Source organism: Vicugna pacos, chromosome 4, assembly GCF_048564905.1.
Source record: "Vicugna pacos chromosome 4, VicPac4, whole genome shotgun sequence".
NCBI lineage: Eukaryota > Metazoa > Chordata > Mammalia > Artiodactyla > Camelidae > Vicugna > Vicugna pacos.
Window position 1 is genome coordinate 37315237 of NC_132990.1, and position 22098 is coordinate 37337334.

Genomic DNA, 22098 nt, shown 5'->3' on the forward strand with positions numbered 1-22098 from the left:
TATCCACATTGATAATATCCCATGGGGGAGATTTCCTACCACGATGATGCCAGTATTTTCTACTCTTTCAGTGCTGACCTAGTTTTTTTTTTCCATCCCCCCAAATTCTGCTGTTAGTTCTCAATAAGAGGTTCAACTCAATTCCTCCTTAGCCATTTAATCACATTCTGGCAGCTTCGGTTTGGCTTTCCCTGTCAATAAGATCCAAATGTCCTCACCACAGAGTTTTATTTCTAGAGGTAAAGCAAGCCCATCCTTCTCTTTCCAACCTGACCATGTCTTAGATGGGACCTCAAGCTTCTTTAGACTCACCCATCGGACTCTGCACAGTAACTTGTAAACAAAAGATGCTTAACACGTGCCTGTAGACTGAGAGTTACTGATTGATCACTCAGTACACAGGAACTAAAAATAGAAGCCTTTGTTCCAGACAATTTAATAATAGTAAGCACATACTATTGTTGCAGTATACTGGGGGCTGGAGCCAGAAGAGATGAACAATACACAGTTTTAGACTCGGCCAAGGGACAGACTGTTCATTGCAGGGATTAAAACATCCACACAGATAACCAAAAAGGTAGATTATACAGATACTGAGAGGGGGAATAAAAACTCTCAAAGTCAAGGAGAGTAAAATAAAATAGATTCTAGATGTGTGACTGAGGAGGTGTTAGGAAAGAGGTTGCATATAAAAAACCTTCAAAAATGGAGAAAAAATGTTTAGAACTGAATTAGAATGTAAATAAACATTACATGTGAAAATATGGAGATGTGGCTAAAACAGCATTTAGAGGAAAATTTAAAATTTTCATTACAAACCTCGGAAAACAAAAAAAGTTTAAAAATAAATGAGCTAAGCATTCAAATAAAAAAGTTCAGAAAAAAAAAAACAGAGCAAATCCATATTAACAAAAAGGAAATAATTAAGGTAAAAATAAATTAGTAAATTAGAAAACTACAAAGACAAAATGTTTAAATTAACAAAAACCAAAAGATGGTTCTTTTAAAAAATTTTGATATGACATTTGTCAAGATCTCAGAGAAAAAAGGAGAATATAACAGAATATAAAATGAGAAATTAGTATAGATACAACAGAGGTTTAGAGTGGAGAATGTCTCCACAGAGGGAGATGGGGGAAGACATCCCAGGAATAGGACTCAATGTGAGCAAAGACTGGGGGATGGGCATGCTTGGGAGACCAGAAGTAACTGGTTTGAGTAGAGGAAGCTGAGGATGTCTGTTGAGAACTGTGAAGTAACGCTGGATGGAAACTGAGAGTCCTAATGGTGAAGTCCCTTGGAAGCCAGTTTTATTCTGAGTAGGGCCTGAATAGGGCTCTAGAAATGGAATCCTGGAAAAAAAAGAGGAGGAAGAATATGTCTGGATTGGAAAAGTGACTAGAAGTGTGTGTGGGGATGGGACTAGGGTGGTGGGGAGGGGAGAGGTGGCACGTGCTGCCAAATAGTCAGGCCAGAAGTTGCTGGATTATTTATTAGGAGATGCAGGGTAATCCTCAAGACAGTTTCAGATTAGGGTTGGACTGCAAAGGAGAAATAAAGACATCGGTTGAGGGGCTAAATCACAATACCTTTTATGTTCTTTACTGTTTCCAAAGCATTTTCCATCTTATGTGTGGCATAGGCAAGTAAGAAAGACTATAACTTGTTCAAGCCACAGGAGCCAGAAGAATTGAAGTCAATTGCTCCAACATAAACAGCACAGGAAGTTGGTTAGTTATTTGAAACATCAAAGTAAGGACTCATAACAACATAACACATGCAAAACATTTTTCTTTCATTCGGCTACCCACGGCCTGAACTTCTTTCTGCATTTGGTGAGTTCACCACTTTACGAGTCTAGGTTAGGCGAAGAACCTGAGAGAGAAAAACAACAACAGATACCTGCTTGCCTAGTTTCCTCTGCAGCTCCAGAAAAGGCATATGACCTGGGCTCTGCCAACCAGGCAAATGAGCACAGAGGCAGACGCAGGCGCTCATGATGTGAAAGAGGAGGAAGGGGAGCTCGCTTTCTCTTCAGTGGTGGCAGAAGAGGTCGGGGCCACTTGGCTGAGTACCTGACACAGAGGTACCTTCAGTGATGGTGGGGCCAGCAGTTGTGATACAGTTAAGGTCCTGGGCAATCATTTTGCAAGGTTATGTTATAGAACTAGCATAGTGTTGCAGATCAATTATAGTTCAATTAAAAAAAAAGCAGACAAAAAAAAGTTAAGGTCCTGGCACAAGGAGTCGTGTGCCATTAAGAGCTCAGAAAAGGTGGCATTTTCTCGTCAGACCAGTTCTGAGGCTTTGGTGTTGGGTGCTGTTTGGGAGGCTCAACCTTCACCCAGCTCTCCAGGTCCTCCATCAACACTGTGAGCAAACCAGCAACTTTTCTGCTTGGTCAGCCAGCGTCGCTTGCTATTTCTTGCGTCTACAAACCCTGACTGATACACACTAATACCATGAAGGCTGGATTTTACTCTAAATCCCACATGTGTATATTCATACACTAATCTTACAACTAGTTGAAAGCAAGTCTTCTTACATACAAAGAAGCTGAAAATAAGAAAAGTTTAAGTTTGATAAACTCCTAAGCATCATTTTCTAGATTTATTAAAATTTATGATACTGTTAGTGAAATGAGGTGAGATATAAAATAGCATACATGCTGTATTTTTGTTACACACACAGGAAAGATCACACCATAATGTTAACAGTCATTACCTTGGGCTAGTGAGAAAATAAGTGAGACTGATTTCCTTCATTTTACTTATACACAGTTTATGTTTTCTACCTTGCATGTGTAACTCTTGTATGATAAAAAGTCATTTTAGAACATACAGAAACATGTCTGCTTTTTTCCTGCAGCTATACTGATCATTACTCTCTCCATGTTAGCAGAAACTTCCTTCCCATGATCTGATGTTCCCAACAGGGAGTGTGAAGGGAGTAATACTCCCCAAACTCTCTGGCCCCACCTCATTTCTCAATATTCATCTCTCTTCTGGTGGGGGGGCGGGGGTGTCTCCGGGGACATGAGAGTTGGGAGGAAGTCCCCAGCGTGCCTAGCTTCAACCGTGCTTCTCCCTCACCTCTGCCTGCCCACAGAGGGGTGCACCGTGGTCTGCTCTCCACCCCCAGGTGAGCTTACCAGGCAGGCGCTGCCCCTGTGGTGGCAGGGCGGAGCGTGTGAGTGAGGCAACTTCAGACAGTCCTTGGCTGCCGCACACCCAAGGCACAATGTCCACCCGGCTTTATCAGTAACAGAGCTCCGCCGTCTCCTGCCTTTTGTTCTCATCTGGTTCCAGAGTTGGGAGGGGAATTGAGGGATGTGATTAAGTGGTTCCAGACACACCCAGGCACCCAGGGACCTGTGATTAACACTAGTTCTCTAGGCTTCTCAGTGCCCTCTGTGCCTAAGTCCCGGGACACAGGAGAACACTGGGTTGTAGACGGCTCCTCTCAATCCCCTGCAACTGGGGAGAAGACAGGTAGCCCCTGATGCGCTGCCAATCCAGCCTGCAGCCTCTCTCCTACTGCTTCGTCAGGAAATGTATCATTACTTAATTTTTATACTTTCCATCCCCAACAGGACTCAGTGTCTTAGCTACAACAGTATATAACCTGTGCCATCAAACCAACTATCCAAAGCCAGGCCCTGAGGTTTCATTAGCAGCCAGACATTTTAATGGGATTGCAGCTCTTTTTGTTCAGAAAGCAGGCACTGTTCGAGCCTAGAAAGCTTATCTATTGATGTTAACCTTTTCCTTCACAAAGTATATGAAAAGGAAGCAAATCATGGACTCTCACATCTGCAGTCCTACCCCGACTATTATTCCTCGCCTCCCTCAGATAAAAAGCATCTAAGTTTCATAAATCATTATTCTTAAAATCAAGCCATAAAAACACACCCATCTTTCCAAGAGTTTATCAGCATTTTGCAAAGTAGCTGGATATGGCAAGTGCTTTAAAAACCACAGTAAAGGAGCCAGCCAAATTTCCAAATATGGCACGCAATCTCTATCTGACAGCTTTCAGGGTAGACAATAACCAAAGTCAATCACTTCTTTCTCAGGTTTCCTGACAATATTTTTCTCAAATTTATTCTTAAATTATAACTCAAGGTCATGAAAGTAACAAGTGAAGATACACATGCAATTAAACTGAAAAGCAAACTTCAAAACAACCAAGCCTTAAAAGTTGCTTCCTTAACGCACAAGAATGTATGCTATTAAAAGATTAAGACCCGAGCACACAAAAAATACACAAAAATGAAATAATACTACTGAGTATCTAAAAATGTTTAGACAAAACATTTCTGACAGCACCGTTCTTTAGGAAATCAAGCAAAAGGTGCCAAATGAATAATTAAGCTCATGATAAGTCCTTTTTAATAAGGAGAGCAGACGGCTGAGCAGGGCTTTGATGCTGGTCTCCCCAGGAGAAGGAATGTGGGGTGACAAAGCTGGGGCTTGACGGCTGGGCCACGCTACTGGCCCCTACGTGGGCCTGAATCCTGCAGCAGCCTTCTGTGACTCTGGGTCAGAGCTGGCAGGCACCGCGGCTGTCCCTGCTTACAGCGTCTGGACAGGGGAAGGGCTAGTCACCTGCCAGGAAGAGAGGAGCATGTCTAACAGTCCTCTATACTGGCTTCCCGCAGACTGGCCACCAGACCCTTGGCCTCACCATTTCTCACCAAGAGCGAGGCCCTTGCGGGAAACCTAAAGGAAGGTGAGAACAAGGTTAGGAACAAAACTGTACCAGAGTCTGGGTCAGAAAACATAAATGGTTTTAACTTCACAAAAAAGTTACAAGGAGCACTTGAATACACTGCTCTAAGACATCTGAAGCCCAGGACACAGAAGTTTATTTTTCCAATTAATCAGCAGTTGATACTATAAACTTGACTGTTAGCAAGTTTACACACAAACATGTTTATAAACATTTTACACAAACCATGCATCTATTTTTAAAGACATACTGATCAAATACTTAATTTTCCATTTAAGAGCAATTTAAGAGCTTGGACCATGCATGCTATTATAGAGCTCTATGGTGTTCGGATTCCAGATGCAGATCAGGGAAGTTCTGATGCTTAGACAAAGGGCAATTCAACTAGGCTAACGCCTGGTTCTCTGCTCTATTCCTCATTGGTGCTGCCTTTTTACAACAGGACTCAATTGCCCCAAACTTAAGGCACCCCTATGGATCAGTGATCTCATTTCTAAAGCTACGATGCTTGATTAGCATAATGTCTAGTCCAGACCTCCCCTTAAGGTTCTAGACGCCTGTATCCAAGCCCCACTTTGTAGGCCTATAATGGCCTCCAATGGGAATCATCTTCCCTTTTGCAAAATGTTTACAAATGCACTTTCCCTTTTGCCCTCTTTCCAATCTACTGTCATAGAAAAGCACAAATCTGATCATGTCCTCCCCTCATTTGAAACACTGAACTGGCTCCCTATTGTCCTCCCTGTCCAGCCAGCTGCCCCTAGCATCCCCTCCAAGCACCCCATCCCCTTCCCAGGGCCTTGGTGCACTCTCTCCCTTCTGCCTGGACTTAATTCCCCTACCCCACCTCAGTTACTTTCCCACACTGAGAAGCCTTCCCAGAATGACCCCAGCAGGACTGGCTCCCTGTCGCATGTGAGTGCCCTCACCTTTCCTTCACAGCACATATCAGTTGTGATGACAGCAATGATGGTTGTGTGTGCCTGTCTCCTGTGCGCGATTCTAAAATAGCTCCCTGCGGAAAAAGGCTACATGGGCTTCACTCCCATCAACCCCCCGGGCCTTGCACAGGGTTGGCACCACTGTCCGTGTACAGCAAATATGTGCAGAACGAATGTGATGGAGGGTGAATGTTGAGAAAGGCGATTAAGGCCTCTCTCACCAAGAGTCATTCTCCTGCCATACAAAGGCCAGTCTTTCAGGGCCTCAGAGGATCTGCAGGAACATTCAGGCTCTTCCCTTAACAGACCTCCGCAACATAACTATCTCAGGGCTTAAAAAGGAGGAGGAAGGGATCCTCTTAATGTGATTTTCTAAAGGCAGTGAAAGCAGGTTGGCATCCTTTAGGCATCTGACTAACGGAATCTGTTCAAGTAATAATAAATATTGTAACTGCTACAGCTTTAATCTAAACTGAGAAAATGTCTAGGAATTGAGAAAGAAGGAATGCTTTCCCACAGCTCTCTCTCCCACGAATAAACATCAAGGTGAAAGGAAGATTTAAAAGGCAGTATGGTATATGTGCACAGTGGTTATATGTGCACAGACTCTGGACCCTTCCTACCTCCTGGCTGTGTGATCTTGGGCCAGTCACTTGACCTCTCTGTGCCTCAGTGCCCTCATTTGTAAAATGAGATATATGATAATAGCATACTTTGTGAAGATCAAATGGGTTAATATATATTAAGTGCTTGGAGCAGTGTCTTACGCTTCTTATCATGAGCAATACATAAATGCTTGCCATTTTATTATTACTAGGAATTTTTAAAAGCTGCTTTACAGCATTCTAGCTAAAACTAATTAATATACTTTGGTTAGAATGGGACTCAAGTAGCACTTAAAACTAAGACGTTAAAAATTAAAGTATGCACTGGCTTGCTTGACTGTACATAGAAGTATTTTTAATGAAAATATTCTGAATGCATAACCTTGCTGATTCCAATAAAGCAAACAAAATGTCTGTTAGTAGATGGCTGTTGGCTTCTTAACAGAGTGTGACAAAAACATTCTTCAAACATGCATGAATAACCTGTTCAGTATCCAGTGAATTCACAAGCATATGCTTCGTTTACCTTTGATATATAAAGTAACAAAATCACATTCTGTTAACTGAGTTAGATGATAAAATTAATTAGGAAAAAATCAACAAAACACATCTCTGCCTGAAAGCAGAGCATGTATACTAACTTCTATCCTTGAGCTGTGAAGAGTATATGTTAAGATTCCATCAAACGGAAAAGTACTTATAAAAACAACTGATTAAAATGTTTCCAACTAGACACACACCTATCCCTATGATCATGGAATTCCATTTCTAAATACATATCCTAGAAATAGGAAAGAAGACAGAAAGATATATACAAGAATGTTCATAGCAGCTTTATTCACAGACAAAAACTGAAAATAATTCAGATGTCCATCAGCAGGAGAATGGATCAACAAACTGCTATGTATTTATACAACTGAACGTAGCAATGAGAAGAATGAACCACTGATGGATGTAACAACATGGATGTATCTCATAGATATTACGCCAAGGAAAAGAATCTGTACCAAAAAACGTATGTGTGATTCTTTTTATATGAAGTTCAAGAATCATCCAGCCTGAAAAATGAAGACAGAAGTCACAGCAGTGTTTACCTCTGGGGATGGGGGAACAGGTGTAGACTGGGAAGTTGTGTGCGGGAATCTATGGGGTGCTGGCAACATTCTATATCTGGATTTGAGTGGTGGTTACACAGTTTTATACATGTGGAAAATTCCTCAGACTGTATGTACACTGAAGGTGTAAGTACTTCATGTATTTTACTGTATGTGTTTTACTTCTATTATTTAAAAAAATCTTCCCAACTAGTAGTTTAAATCACAACTGACTGTACTCTGTCCGACTTAACAAAATTGACAGCACCTGAGTACTTCATGCGCTGTTGGAGAGTTGGCAGAGAGCTTTCCCCATATACATGTTAAACCATGTGTTATGGACTGAATTGTTCCTCTCCCCAAAAATCATATGTTGAAGCCCTAACCCCTAATATTTGGAGGTAGGGCCATTAAAGGGGTAATTAAGGTTCAATGAGGTCATGAGTTTGGGACCCCAATCCAATATGACAGGAGTCCTTATCAGAAGAGGCAGAGACATTAAGGATGTGCACACAGGAGAAAAGACCATGTGAGGACACAGTGATTAAGCGGCTGTCTACAAGCCAAGAAGAGAGGCCTGAGGAGAAGCCAAACCTGCCTACACCTTGATCTTGGACTTCCAGCCTCCAAACTGTGAGAAAGTTAAATTCTGTTGGATGAGCCACTCAGCGGTAGTCTGTTATGACAGCCCTAGCAGACTGATGCAGTAAGTAAAGAGGCTTCAAGAAAAACTCCAAGAGTTGACACAGGCCCTCTGGAGTTTGTGGGACCCGGGTGGTGGTGTCTGGCTCTTGCTGTGAGAAAGAGAAAAGCCAGTCCGAACTAGCAGGACAAAGAGAGAGGAGGCTGTTTTGTAGCAAAACACACTTCTACTGCCAAAGGAACAGGGCTGTGTGTTTCCTGTGGGCTCCACAGAAGCCACTGGCTTGAGGTGGAGGAGGTGAAGTTTTAGGTGAGACATGTTTACCACCACTACTCACCTACCAGGATGGCGAGGGCTGAATGCTGACGAGGATGGGGACCCACCGCAGCTCTCATAAACCACTGCCTGAGGTGTAAACAGGTACGACCATTTTGGAAAACCTCTGGGCGATATCTCAAAACCTAAACAGACACCTGATCTGTGACTCAGCCATCCTCCTACAGAAATGAGTGCTTATGTGCACCAAAATAAATGTTCAAGAGTGTTCACAGTGAGACAGTCCAAGTGTCCTTCAAATAAACTCAGTATATTCACACAATGGACTACCAAACAGCAATAAAAAGGAATAGGGTACCGATACATACATACCACACGGATGAATCTCTAGAACAATACTGAACACAAAAGTCAGACACAGAAGGTTCCATACTCCATGATTCCATGTATATGAAGTTAAAAACAGGCAAAGCCGCTCTGTGGTGACACAGTCAGACAAGTGGTTGATATGAACTGGGAAGGGACATGAGGGCACCCGGGGGGAAGAGGAAGAGGAGGTGGAGGATGTGTTCTGTATCCCATTTAAGCACTAGTAATATGAGTTTTCAGATAGGTGAAAATTCAACAAATTGTACACATGAGATTTCTGCACTTTACTGTGTTCAGGTTCCACTGCAATTTTTAAAAGTCAAGAATGAGGCAGGAGTTTGGAATTTTTATTACTACACTGGGCTGTACTTTGTGATTAACAGAGTGGATTGAACTTTTCACCACTCAAGAGAGGGGAATCTAACAGACCTGTCCAAGATTGTATTCCAACGGGGAAGAGAAAACAAGTGAGTTACCTGGGCCTGGAGGAGCCGTGCGAGAATAGGGTGCTGCCATCCGCACTCTACTGAACCTAACCCGTTCTCTACACCTGCTACACACCGAGGGCAGTTTCTTTAACTCAAGATTCCCTGTGTTCTGGAGCCTGCCAAAGTTATTACTTAGGTTTCTGTTTACTAGTTAACTGCTAAGATTAACTCCAATGTGGTAACATGGGAACTATGGCTCATGCTGACGCCCGCAGTTTACTGTGTCCGGCGGTGCCACATAAAAATATTGAGGAAGACAGAAGTCTTCTTGCTTAGCCCAAAGACAGCAACAACAACCACTGGTTCACATGACACAGCTAATGATTGTAACAGATTGTAACCATTCCTTTTGGTTACTAAACTACTTTGTTAGATGATACTAAGATTGGCTAATTCTCAACTATGAGCCTATCTCCATGAAGTTGTAGGAAGATAAGCGTTTAAGCATGTATATGTATATATGTACATATGTGTGTGTATATATTCATGTACTCAGACATACTTTTTCATTCCAAAATTCTAGGCTAGCTTTTATTTTGAGTGGCTCCTGGTTAAAGGTGGCAATTTGACATTTTTATCCTTTTCTTCTCCAGACCCCACTTAAATGAGTAAAAAGGCATAGATAAGATATGAACCCACAAAGAAAAAGGGAGAGAGAATATCCACAAACAAGAGATTTTAACACATTTCTTTGGAAGTGACTGGACTGTAGAACCCCAGGGATATAGGCCTGGAAAGGATGGAGGTGCAGAAGGCTCTGCAAACAGGTGATTCACTGTAACCAGACAGTTGGATCCCCGCCCTCTGCTTGATGGTGACACACACTTACCAGCAGGAGCCAGCAGCCACTCCTCAGGAAAAAGACTGGCATTTAGGGATTCCCATGGAAGCAACTAAATTGCTTCCCTGGCTGACCACCCCAAGAAGAAGCCACTGGTCTGCTGGTGGACAATGTTGGGGTCACACCCAGATCCTCATCCAGCCAACAGCCAGCACCTGTGGCTCTTTCTGGGACTGCTGCACTAGCTTGGTCTTTTCATGGAGAGAACCAGAAATAGCTGAGAATTTATGCTCCCCTCCCTACAGTCCCCACTCAGCCTGGGGACCTTACTGCATGACGGACAGGTTTGGAATATGTACCACCAACCCCACAGACTTGGGTGGGAATAACCCTAAGGCCACATCATACCAGAGATCCCCAGCCCTTGGGACTTTGAGATCACACCCTTATTTGACTGCTTCTCCCCTCCCTTCCCAGTCTCCTCTGGGAGCATCTCCTTAACAAAGCAGGGCCTGCACATATCAACCCTTTTCTCAGTGTCTGTTCTGGGGAGCCCAATCTAAGCCCTCTACAAACACTGCCAATGAATACAGACCTCTGGACATGTTTGGTGTCACAGCCCTAATATGAATGGACAATCCATGATGAAGACATTCCCTGAAAACCTCTGGCATGGAAGGGAACCAGTCAAATAAGTCATGAGATGTAAACAAGCCCAGTGCAAATTCCCCAAGTGAAAGAAAGGAGGAGGAGGGGGTGGTAAGAAAGGAAAAAAATTAAACTCAGGAAAAGAAGAAAAGGTAAGAGTCACTGTGCAGATAACATAATGAACAAAACCTTAATCATCCACCTTCATAAGCACAGTCTCTTTACTTCATCAAGGGGAGCCTCATTCCAGACAAGAAACTGCAGACAGATGGATAATTACCTCCCCCCAACTTGCGGTTCTCAGGTAAGCCTGTCCCCCCTACCCTGCCCCCTCTGCCTCCATCCACTGAGAGTAACTTTGAAAACAGTCTTTGCACCTCCAGTAAGTGGTATGTTGTGTCTCACTGGGAGCAGCTCAGACATAACAGGGAACAAAATCCTGAGTCCCTCAGCCTCCATTCTTTCCCAAGCAGGCTTCAAAAACCTCACAGGATTCAAATGTAACATGCACTTCTAACACTGGCTTAACATTCTGTCTTCAAGGATAGACAGCATCTACCAGAGCAGTAACAATTTATGCCAAGTCGAAAGCACACTTTATAGTTTCTTCCACACCAAGCCGTGGGTCTTTTCTCCAGGTTAACATATTCTGGCAGACTAAAACAGATAAGCGCTCTTGTGAAACCTGACCTAACTGTTCTTTTCCTTAACAAATTTGAGTAAGGGGTATATATTATTCAGGATTTTAGTTCCAATTCTCTAGCATATTCTTTTCTTCCCACCCTTTAAATATACACACAAGCACACACACATGTTATTTCTTTATGATAGAAAACAGAGTAACATCCTCATCATAGACGATTTGGAAAAATAGCACACATGTACACATTGTTGTAATTCCACCATCCAGTTTCTGTCCGCCTCATTTTGAGAAGAAAATTCTAGGTCTGTATATTTCTTAATACTTCTACTCCCAAGCATATACACCTATGAAGTAAAACAGGAGCTGTGTTCAAGGTTTTGCTCTTAAGAGATGTGACTTGTTGATAAGGTAGAGCAAATACACATGTAAAGATGAAGTGCATTCTGTCTTCTATATTCATAGCCAAGTGCAGAGTTCTGGCCCCTGAGTCAAGTTTTTGGGAAAGCACGGTTAAAAAAAGGCTGCTGGCAGCTGAGGCACAAAGCACTTAGCCTCTGAGCTCCTACAGTGACAGAAAGCCCCAGGGACCAAAGCTGAATGTTTGGCCACTTCAGCTATTCTCTAATAAGCCCCTTTTATGCTGAAATAGTGGTTTTGTTTTGTCCGTTTGGATTCCCCTTCCTTCTTCCCTGACATTCTTTTCCTTTTTTGGTTAATAGTGGGGGGTGGGGGGCATGATTCTTAGAGTCCTTAAATTTAATTATGAAATGCTAACTCAATCATTCCCAAAGGCTTACTAGACAATAGGGCAGAGTTTCTTTTAAAGATGGATAGATACATGGAAAAGCAACAGATTTCCTTATTCCCACTTATTCAACAAATACGTATGCAGCAGATACTATATACGTGTGTACATGTGTGCAGAGTATCTATGTGCTGTTAGCCTCCCAGTGCTAAAGGAGACGAAAAAAATGTTGGTGGGTGGGTGTATATTTTGGAAGAACAAGACAGGGATAGACTAAAGTGAGCATGCATTGCTGTAGTTCAAAGGGAACTGGAGATGCTCGCTAACACATGGTACAAAATGCTGTGAGCATTTACACCAGGAGTCGGCAAGCTAAGTTCCAGGAGACATATCTGGCCCGCTGCCTGGGAGTTGGGAGTGCTTTTACATTTTTAGATGGCAGGGGGGAAAAATTTAAGAGAGGAATCAAAATTCTGTGACAAGCGAAAGTGATACAAAATTCAAATTTCAGCACCCCTAAATAAAGTTTTATTGGAATACAGCCCTGCTCATTGGTTTACATGTTGCCTGCAGCTGCCTTTGCAGTAGAACAGCAAAGCTGAGAAGGTGCGACGGAGACTGTTCGGCCCGCAGAACATATTTACTATCTGGCCCTATGCAGAAACTTTGCCGACTGCCGGTTTAGAAGAGGGAGACATCACTTCTGCCTGAGGTCATTATGAAGGAAGTGACACACCTACCTCACTTTCCTGTAGCCCTTTATCTCCCATTTGCCCCTCTCAGCCAGCGGCCCACTGTGGGAAGAGAAGGGAAGGCCAGGTTTCATCATACCCCCTTTCATAGCTGGCCCAATCTAGAGACTTGTTCAATGTTGGCAGCACCATAGTACCTCCGTCTTGAGCCTTTCCACCCCAGGGTGCAGAGACTGGAGAAAGGCTGGTGCAACAGCTACACACATACAGACATCCCACGTGGGACGAGGGCATCATAAACAAGGGAGCCCAGCTGGGCAGACGGGGTGGGGCGGGGGGCTGCTGCTGGGCCCCAGGACAAGGGAGACTTGGGGACTGGAAGCTGTCGGGGCCTGTCCCTACCCCTGGACCTGCGGTGAGTCCCCTTGCCCTGTCCTTTAGTCACCGAGAACGTCTGAGAGCCTCAAGTTCCACCTACAATCTAAGTCTGCTCCTGATACGGTTATGAAGAGTGAGATCTAATGAGAAGCAAGTGAGTCACCTGTGCACAGTGCTGAGCCCCGTGCCTGGCACTCTGTAGCTATGATGTGAACCTGCTTTCATTCACTGAATGGGGAACCTATTGGGCTTTTAAAAAGGAGTTGACATGTACCTACATTAGATAACTGGAGAGCCATAAAGAGTGTAATCACACCTGAACATCAGACTAGGTTAGACGCTCATTCCACCCAACACTACGGAAACATTCTACCTGTGGAACAAATTCTAGCCCCTTTAGGACAGAAATCTCCTAGGTATTAGCTCAGGAAAAAAAAAAGATTCTTGTACTTTCAAGTTATTTGGAAGAGAAGTGGGTGTGAAAACTAGTTTCACATCTGGGAAGAAATATATTAGGTTGAAATTGAGAATTAAGTAACTGAACTGAACACCTAGAACTCCTGGGGCTTGAGGACAGTGACTTGGGAAAGAGGCAGGAAGAGAGGACAGGACAGAGACTAGCCAGACTCATGAGCGATGATCAGTCTGGTGACGAGGTCGGGGCCCAGGCACTTGACATGGTTTACACAGCCTAGGAAAGCCGCTAGATTTAAAAACCAATCCATTCATCTTACTCCACTTTCCACTTTTCATGCTAAAAATTACTTCTTTTGGAAATAAAGCAGCTACTCAAAATAAAGTTTCCCTTTAGTATTATTGTGACATCATACACCCAAACCACCAAATATCCAAATATGCTAATGATGTGAAACAAATTTTACAAACTCTGATGTGAAATTGTTTCCCACAATAAGACAATAAGCACTCTTCTGATGGTTGTGATACAACAGAACAGCGTTTCTTAAACTGCATGTCAGGACCCATGAGTGCTGAAATTAGTTTAGTGGGTTGGCAACCACACAGAATAGAACAGAAAATATCCAAGTGCATTATGTATAATAAAGGACAAGTTTTGTTTCAGTGATATGTTTGTGCATGCACGTGCAGGTGTGTGTGTTTACACACACTCATCTATATTGCTAGGCTATGATATAAACTGTATTCTCCTGAGGGATCACGGTCAAACAAGTTTAAAGGCACTGAAATAGAGTGTGTGGGTAAGTCTAGTATGAAAATCCTAATTCATTGAAGAGCCACGTGAGGGGGTAATTGTTCTCGTTAAGTGGAATTTCTTTATATCACCAGCTCTTCCTCTGCATTTAAGATGTGCTACAATTTACAGGAAATAGGATTTATGCACATGCTGTCAAGTATACCTCTTCTTTAAAATAAAGTATATCTGTCAATGAATACAGAATTGATCTTGGGAATATAAAATGCATCAAGTCAGAAGCATAAATGATTATATTGTTCAGAATGACAGCTGATCACCTGCTTCATGAAACAAAATCATTGCTGTATTTTTTCCACACTAATTAATCCACCATGGAGCAGAAGAGGAGGAGGCTGGAGAGGAAACTTAGTGGGTAGTTATGGTTTTACCACCACCATACCTCAACAGCCTCCTATGATCACTTTGCATGTACAAAAAAATAAGATGAGATTTTTAGTTCCCCCAAAATTAAATTTCAGAGGAGAGAAAGTCACCTTGTGCTTAACTCCATATCCAGTCTCCCATATTATAAAGCATTCTCTCAATTACTCTCTTCTGAATGTCAAAAAGCAAAAAGCCTATTATCTCCAAGATAACAGGAATAGAAGTCAAGCAATTCATTAATGCTGGATGTGATGGCAACTGATTTTAAAGGGAGAAACCATGTCAAAAACACTTACCTGATAAGACTGAGGATTTTATGAAAAGGAGATGTACGTTTCAGAGGTTACTTGAGAACTATTTGGAGAAGGTGGCCTGAAACAATGGCAGTTAATTCTACATAGGGATGCTTACGGAAGTCACAGGATTGAAACAGGATAGATAAGTGGATGAATGAAGGGGGCCAAGACTTTAACGTCAGTTTAAGTAACTGTTCCTTCACCACTGCCCGTAGTGGATGTCCCTATACAAGTCATGCAGAAGTGCCGGGTTGTGGAGATCACTAATACACACCTACAGGAAGGAAAGAAAAAGACAACTGTTCTTATGCTGTGTGAATAGGCACACAGGCCTTGGAATTAAGTCTGCAGTGGCAGCATCATATGGAAATTCAAGAAGTACTATATTTCAAACTAGCTAGATAGAAATGAATATGCCAAAAGTAGCCTAGTGATGAAAAAGACTCTGAAGTCAAAGGAACATTTGAATAAATGATTTTGTAAAATGTGAAAGTAGAAGAATGTCACTTTTTTTAATTACTGATTTTATATAATGTGACTTAAAATATATGCAAGTACATTAATAAATAAGCAGATATTTCATACTTTATCTATATCCCTAAAATGTGCATGTTCAAGTTGCTATAAAGCCTTTTAAAAACCCGTCTTGTTGGAAAACTGGGGACTACCTCATAATCGAGGGTACCTTACACACGGGCATTTATGGTTATCTGCATCCCAGATAATTGAGGATTGTCAATAGTTGGCTTGTGAGTGAACTTGAACAGCTGTTGCAATACATTAAAATTCCTGAAATAAAATACCAGTAACTGCTATCAAACAAATGCTCATCTGTGAAAAACTCTCTGTGCTGCCCCTGGGCCATGTGGAACAGAGGCTGTTGCTGCACTGCCTCATGTCCCCTCAGCCCACTTCTGAGGCCACCTGTAGCTTGGATAGACAGTTGTCCTGCACACTGCCGGCTTCCCACCTCCCGCCCGCTCTGCCTCTCTGCCTAGCTACCCAAGGGCTTTCCCTGGTGCCTCCAAAGCTTGCTCAGGCTTGTACTGGCAGCACTAAAGAGCTGGAGACTCAGTGTCCCGGGCATTAAATGGTGGATAAACATCCCAGTTTCCCCACTGCTTGGTGGACAATCGTAAAGAATGGAGCCTCCACTGCCCACAATGGCAATCTGCTCATGAGCCTGCCTCTGACTGGTTTTCCTTTCTTCCCTGTCTCATTCCCTCCTCCACTCTTTCACATGTGCTTCTTGGGATCACTTCCCAAATAGATTACTTGTACCCAAGTCCTCGTCTCAGGCCCCGTGTGCATAAACTACTTAGCATAATGTGGCGACTCTGTGTCCTCTTTGAAAAACAGCTGTCTGCAGAAATCGAGGTGAAAGAGGCTTACCCTCATTCTTTGCTCCTGAATTGCTTAGATCTTTGGCAATGTCTCACCCATTCCTTTCAATGAGTATTTGATGATCCCTTATTAATGCAAAGAGTTTTTCTAGGGGTTGTAGGGTATGCCCAGATGAACAAAATATAATTCTAGTTTCAAAGACCCTAGGCTTGAGAATGAGACATGACGTACGGAAGAAGGAAGGGAACCCTATAACTAAAGAAGATTCAGGCGGCAGAAGAGTGATGTGGCACTTCCAAGGAGGTAGCCTACTTCCAGCTCACTAGTTTTCATCACTACTCAGAGCCACTCTTCAAGTCTTTTAATTTCAATGTTTGATTGAGGACATGTATCTTTTTATAAACCCAGCATGACTCACCCACAGGTCAGCCGAAATGTGGTACACGGTGATGCAGTCTTATGGGCGACTGATTCAGTACTGAGAGGCAAAGCATCGCATTGCAGGGTCCCTAGGTGACCACGTCATCGATGTGTGATACAACGACTCGGCCAGGTGGAGCAAGGAAACCAGGGAGGCTTCCTTGGTCATGCGAAGCATGTGCCCACCTCAGGCTCTCTGCTCCGGATATTCTCTGCCTAGAAGGCGCTTCCCTTAAATATCTGCATGGCTCATTCTTTCGCCTCTTTAAGCTCTCTCTGCTCAAGGCCTTCCCTGAACACCCTACACAAAATAACAGCAACCTCCATTACCCCAGTGACATGACCACACTGTTCCTTCCTTGCTTTCTTCTTCATAGTGCTCAGCACCACCTGACATATTGTATATTTGTTTATTTATTTTTTTAATCTCCTCCCACTAAAAGGTCAGTAGGAGTAGGGACTTTTCCCCGCTGCTGTATCCCTCGCACCAAGAATGGTGAATGGCAGAGAAAAGGTCCTCAGAGAACATTTGTTGAAGAAATGAATAAATGACTTCATCATTAGAACCCCCAAATCATCACTCACCACAGGTGAGTTTCTGTAAGCTCGTCTGGAGTCATGACATGACCCTGTAACTCAAGGGTCTAAAGGGTACAAAATTATTTTGTGAAAAAACTTTTCTAAAGCTTCAGTGTAGGGGGAGGTTATAGCTCAGTGGCAGAGTGTGTGCCTACCATGCACAAGGTCCTGGGTTCAACCCCCAGGACCCCCATTATAAATAAATTAATCAATCAATTAATTAATAAATAACCTAATTACCCCCCAAAATAAAAAAATAAATAAAATAAATAAAAAAATAAAGCTTCAATGTATGTAGCAGGTATGAATAAATAAAAGTTTTAATTCTATCATAAACTTGAATAGGCCATGTAATACAACTCATTCAATGTCCTTGGTGTAAATAGGAAAAAAATTCTGAAATTTTAGGTCTTAGATACTGCACCTACTTTACTAAAAAAAAAAATTAATTTATTCATGTATTTATGAGACGAATATTTATTGAGTGCTTCTGATGGGTACGGCATTGATCCTTTTGCCACGTCCTGCCGTTACAGATGGGAAAGGCTCACCTTTTCTAAAGATGTTCTTTCCCATTATTTTATCATGTTTTATTTATTGAAGCCAGCAATCCCTTAGAGAGAATAGTCACGGGAAACACTTCAGATGGAATCTTTTATTTAGCTAATTTTAAAAGTAAATATTTTTCTCTTTTCATTGAGTTTAAGGGAAGGAGGAACCACTGTATTTAACATTTAATGCTCACTATTCCAAAACTTACACAAGTAGTTGTCAAGCTCTAATTATATAAGCTAACTGGTTCCAGCACAACTTCATGCTCTCCAAACACAGGAGACCCTCACAGCTGGGTGAGGATCTTTTATTCACCCCTAATTGACTGACTGCTACATTTCCAAAGCACACAGTCCAAGTCGTCAGTGTTCTATTCATGACCTCAACCTGCCCACCTCTCTTTGACTTTACTTAGAAGACTGTGGCCAAATTCCTTTCTTTCTACCTCAAAGTGCCCATGCTTCTGCCTCCAAAGAGTCCTTCCTTTGCGTTCATGCAGTATACTCCCATCTTCTTGAAGATCCATCCCATCAGTTTGGCCTCTCCCTTACAGTTTCAATCTCTCTTCCCTTTAATGGATTCTTTTCCACTTATAAAGTTGGCTCAGGTCTTCCTATACTAAAGCATTACTTTCCCTGCACTCTGCCCTACCTTTGATGTATCAAACTCTCTCTCCCTCCTCTTCACCACCCCACTTCATTAAAAAGGAAATCTGTCCTCACTGCTTTCATATGCGTCGCACCCCACTCTCCAAGCCCTCACAGCCTGGCTGCCATCTCCACCCACCTCAGAGAAAGTCAAGGAAAGCCAGGAGTCAAATCCAATGGCTCTTCCTTCACTGCCCCTTCTCCACCTTGGAGTGTGCTGTATGAATGACAGGGGCTCCCTCACCTTTCCCAGCTCCCATGACACCATACTACTGCCACGACATTTCTACAACTGCCCCTTGTTCAGATCCTCTTTTTTCCCTTTTCCCCTCCAATGCAAAGACTACCTCCCAAGGATCCTACCCTTATTCTTTGCCTCTTTGTGCTCCATTTTCTTTACTGGCCATCTCTGAGACATGAAAATTGCTCTTAAGTAGATGACTTACAAATCTCTCTTCATAGCTCTAACCTTTCTCGAAGACCTACATTTGTATTGTAGTTCGTTCATTCGGACAAAACTCTCATGCCTAAAAATGAAACTTCTTTTTCCCCCTCTTCCTCATTCTCTCCTCAAGCTCCTTCCTAACAATGACACAATCATTCTCTTGGCTGAGCCTGACGATGACCTTTGACTTCCCTGCTCCGTGTTCAGATTATTCCTGTATCCTTTCTCTTGAGTCCGCCGTCTCCTCTTCACTCCCACTGCCTCATTTCCTCTTACCCCTAGTATGACAATAAAGTCTAACTGGTCTCCCTACTGCCAGTCTCTCCTCATTGCATTACATCCAACACAATGCTACAAGATTATCACCCTTTCCAAAGCACAGTTCTGGTCCTGTCAACCCTCCTCCTCAGAAACCTTCCAAGGCTCCCTGGTAGTTACTGAATAAAATCCCTACAAAAGTTGCTCCACAACCGTGAATGACCCTGTCTTTCTTACCTTCTTTCTCTTTACATCTCTGGGCATCTCCTGCGCTCCAGCCAAAGTATACCATTCATTTTCCCCTCCTAGTTTTATTGAGAAATAATGGACACAAGCACACCATTCCATTCCCTGTATGGACACACACTTCCCAACACCGGGCTTTTGCTATGCTGTTCCCCCCTCAAATATACCCTTCCTCCTCTGGCAGCCCAAATTCCACCTATGCAAATATCAGCTCAAAGGCTCCCTATTCCATAGACTCTTTTTTGATTCTTCCTTTTGAAGTCATTGCTGTATCCTGTGAACTCCTACAGCTCTGCAAGCATATTGCTTTTCCAGCACTTAACCATTTTCCACCACTCTTCAGTTAGTTACATGCATGCCCTGTCTCTCCCTCCAAGCCATGAACTTCCTCTGGGCAGGATCTATGTCTCCTTAGTCTTCAAATCTCCAGCCCTCATAACATTTCCCAAACCCTATCCAAAGGCATACGGGGTCTAAGATGTAGTAGACAACTAACAAATATTTGTAAACTAATGATTGTAACCCAAAGGGTTAACTTTGAATTTTACTGCTTGAAATGCTCTCAGTTTTAACAGTTACTCTTCCCATCTTGTAGGATAGAAGTCCCACCTCCCCATGATACTGCTATTTATTTATTTTGGCCCCATGGGTCATTTTTCAAATGTCTTTTATTCCCAAGTCTTCCAAAAAACAAATTAAGAGACCAATAATGGGAAAGAAAAGAATTAATACTCCTTTAAGTGGAGAAAATGCATCCATGTAAAACAATGGCTTGTTATAGGTTACAGCAAAAGGTACAGACTGAATTACAGGATTCAAATTGTATCATTAACCTTAACAGTCCAATCTTTAGAAAGTTAGGTATTGCATTTTAAAAATTATCACAGTTATACTGGAAAGGAAATCATTCATTCCTGAGTCATCAATTGTGCTACTGAACAATTATTCTTTTTCTAAACAGTTTATTTACTTTGGTAATTTCTAATATTCTTAAACTTTCTTGCAAGACATTTACATCTCTGGATTTTACTTGCAAATACAAAGATAACAACTTTTTTTTTTTAAAGCCAAAACCTCTTAGAATGCCTTTTACATTCCAAAATACTTTTCTCAGAAAGAAATTGGCAGAATTAAAAGAGAGTAAGGAACTAAGATTCAAAATTCATTTTTATAAATCAATCCTTAAATCTTGGATGCAATCCAACAACCTCACATTAAAATTTTAGAAGGCTTGACTTGAAGGACATGGGGAAATTTAATGTTCACAGCTTCAAGGGAAACTGGTCTACAGATCACCATTAATTAAGAGAAGATAAATGGTAAGAAAAAAACATACGTGTACAATCCTAACTCTATTATTTTCAATGCAACCTCTGCCAAAACACAACAAAAATTTTTAAAAGAGAAAGAAACCTCTAATGCCAGCGTGTTGTATACTTACTTGTGTAGCTATGATTGCTACTGGCTTTTCAAGAGGACCAGGGCGGCCAGTTTGGATTCTGACAGCAATGCAGTAGAATTTAAGGTGTTACGACTTTAAAACAGGTTTAAAGCAGGTTGATCTAGTCTCACAACATTTCAATAAAGACATATCAAGATATTAAGTGTAAAGGTGCCTTCATTCCTATACATACCGTAGGAAGAACACAGGAGCTGAGGAGTCAAACTGCAGCGGACACACATATGAATATGCTATCTCCCTTCCCCTCCCTCTCTCCCCAGCCCTACACGAGCCTATCTTTATCACGCAGAGACAATTAAACAGCTATAGACTCGGGATGCAGTTCTGTGTCCCAGCTCCCACTGGGTGACTTATTGCCAACCTGACATTTTCCAGATTCTCTATGAGCAGGCTACATTGGCTTGGAAAGCAGACTCACTGACCTGGGACCCCATCACCATGGGTCTTGTGGGATTTCAGTTTCCAAACGAGACAGGGCACCACCTGGCCACTGTGAAAGCTGGAAGAGTCGATATCACCACAGGAGAAATAAAGTGTCCCTTTTCCTAAGGAAAACGCCCTGCTTGCATGACGCTGACCAAGGAGGGTACCAAACATTTCTCAGTACGATCCTTTTCTTCTTTCAAATACTGGCCCCCATCTCTTATACACACCTCCAGAGTTCATTCTACCAGAACCAACATGAAGATCATATTCTTCAGCCATAAGATTTCCAGTGTTTAAATGTGGAAGGAGAAGGTCTGGCTGACATTCAAAGTTTTGGGGACAGAGAGAGGGATGTGGCCGTTAAAGACCCTTCTCCTTCAGGTCAGACAAGAGATAAACAATAGAAAATGCAGAGTCAGGGCATCTAAGACCCCGACGGAAAAGAGGCTGAGGAGAGAAGTATCACAGGATGGAAGGTCCCTTCAAAACCTGGACACAAGTAAGCCCAGAAACGGTAACCATTATCCTATTTCCCTGCCATGTGCCCAAAGCCACATGCACACTTCCACATCCCCATGTCAAGAGACATGTGAAAAAAGGGGGAAGTGAGGGAAAGTGAGAATCCCTACACCCAGTCATCCACAGACAGAAGCAGAACAGAGGCTGAACTCAGAGTTGCAGGGTAGAAATAACAAACACTGTCCCACAGTCAGCGGGTGACAGCAAGTCAGGGCACCAGCAGATCTCTGGGTCTGGAGAGCAGTTTGGGGAGAGTGGATACAATCACACCAG

At 42.5% G+C, this 22098-nt stretch overlaps 1 protein-coding gene and 1 non-coding gene across 2 annotated transcripts in view; one reads left to right on the forward strand and one right to left on the reverse strand.

The window, feature by feature from the left end:
- The window catches only part of APBA1 (amyloid beta precursor protein binding family A member 1), a 201884-nt gene that overhangs the window by 178982 nt on the left and 804 nt on the right, over nt 1-22098 (reverse strand). The window lies entirely within an intron of this gene.
- Nucleotides 17388-17463, forward strand: TRNAG-ACC (transfer RNA glycine (anticodon ACC)). The gene has a single exon. It is a non-coding gene; the product is annotated as a tRNA-Gly (tRNA).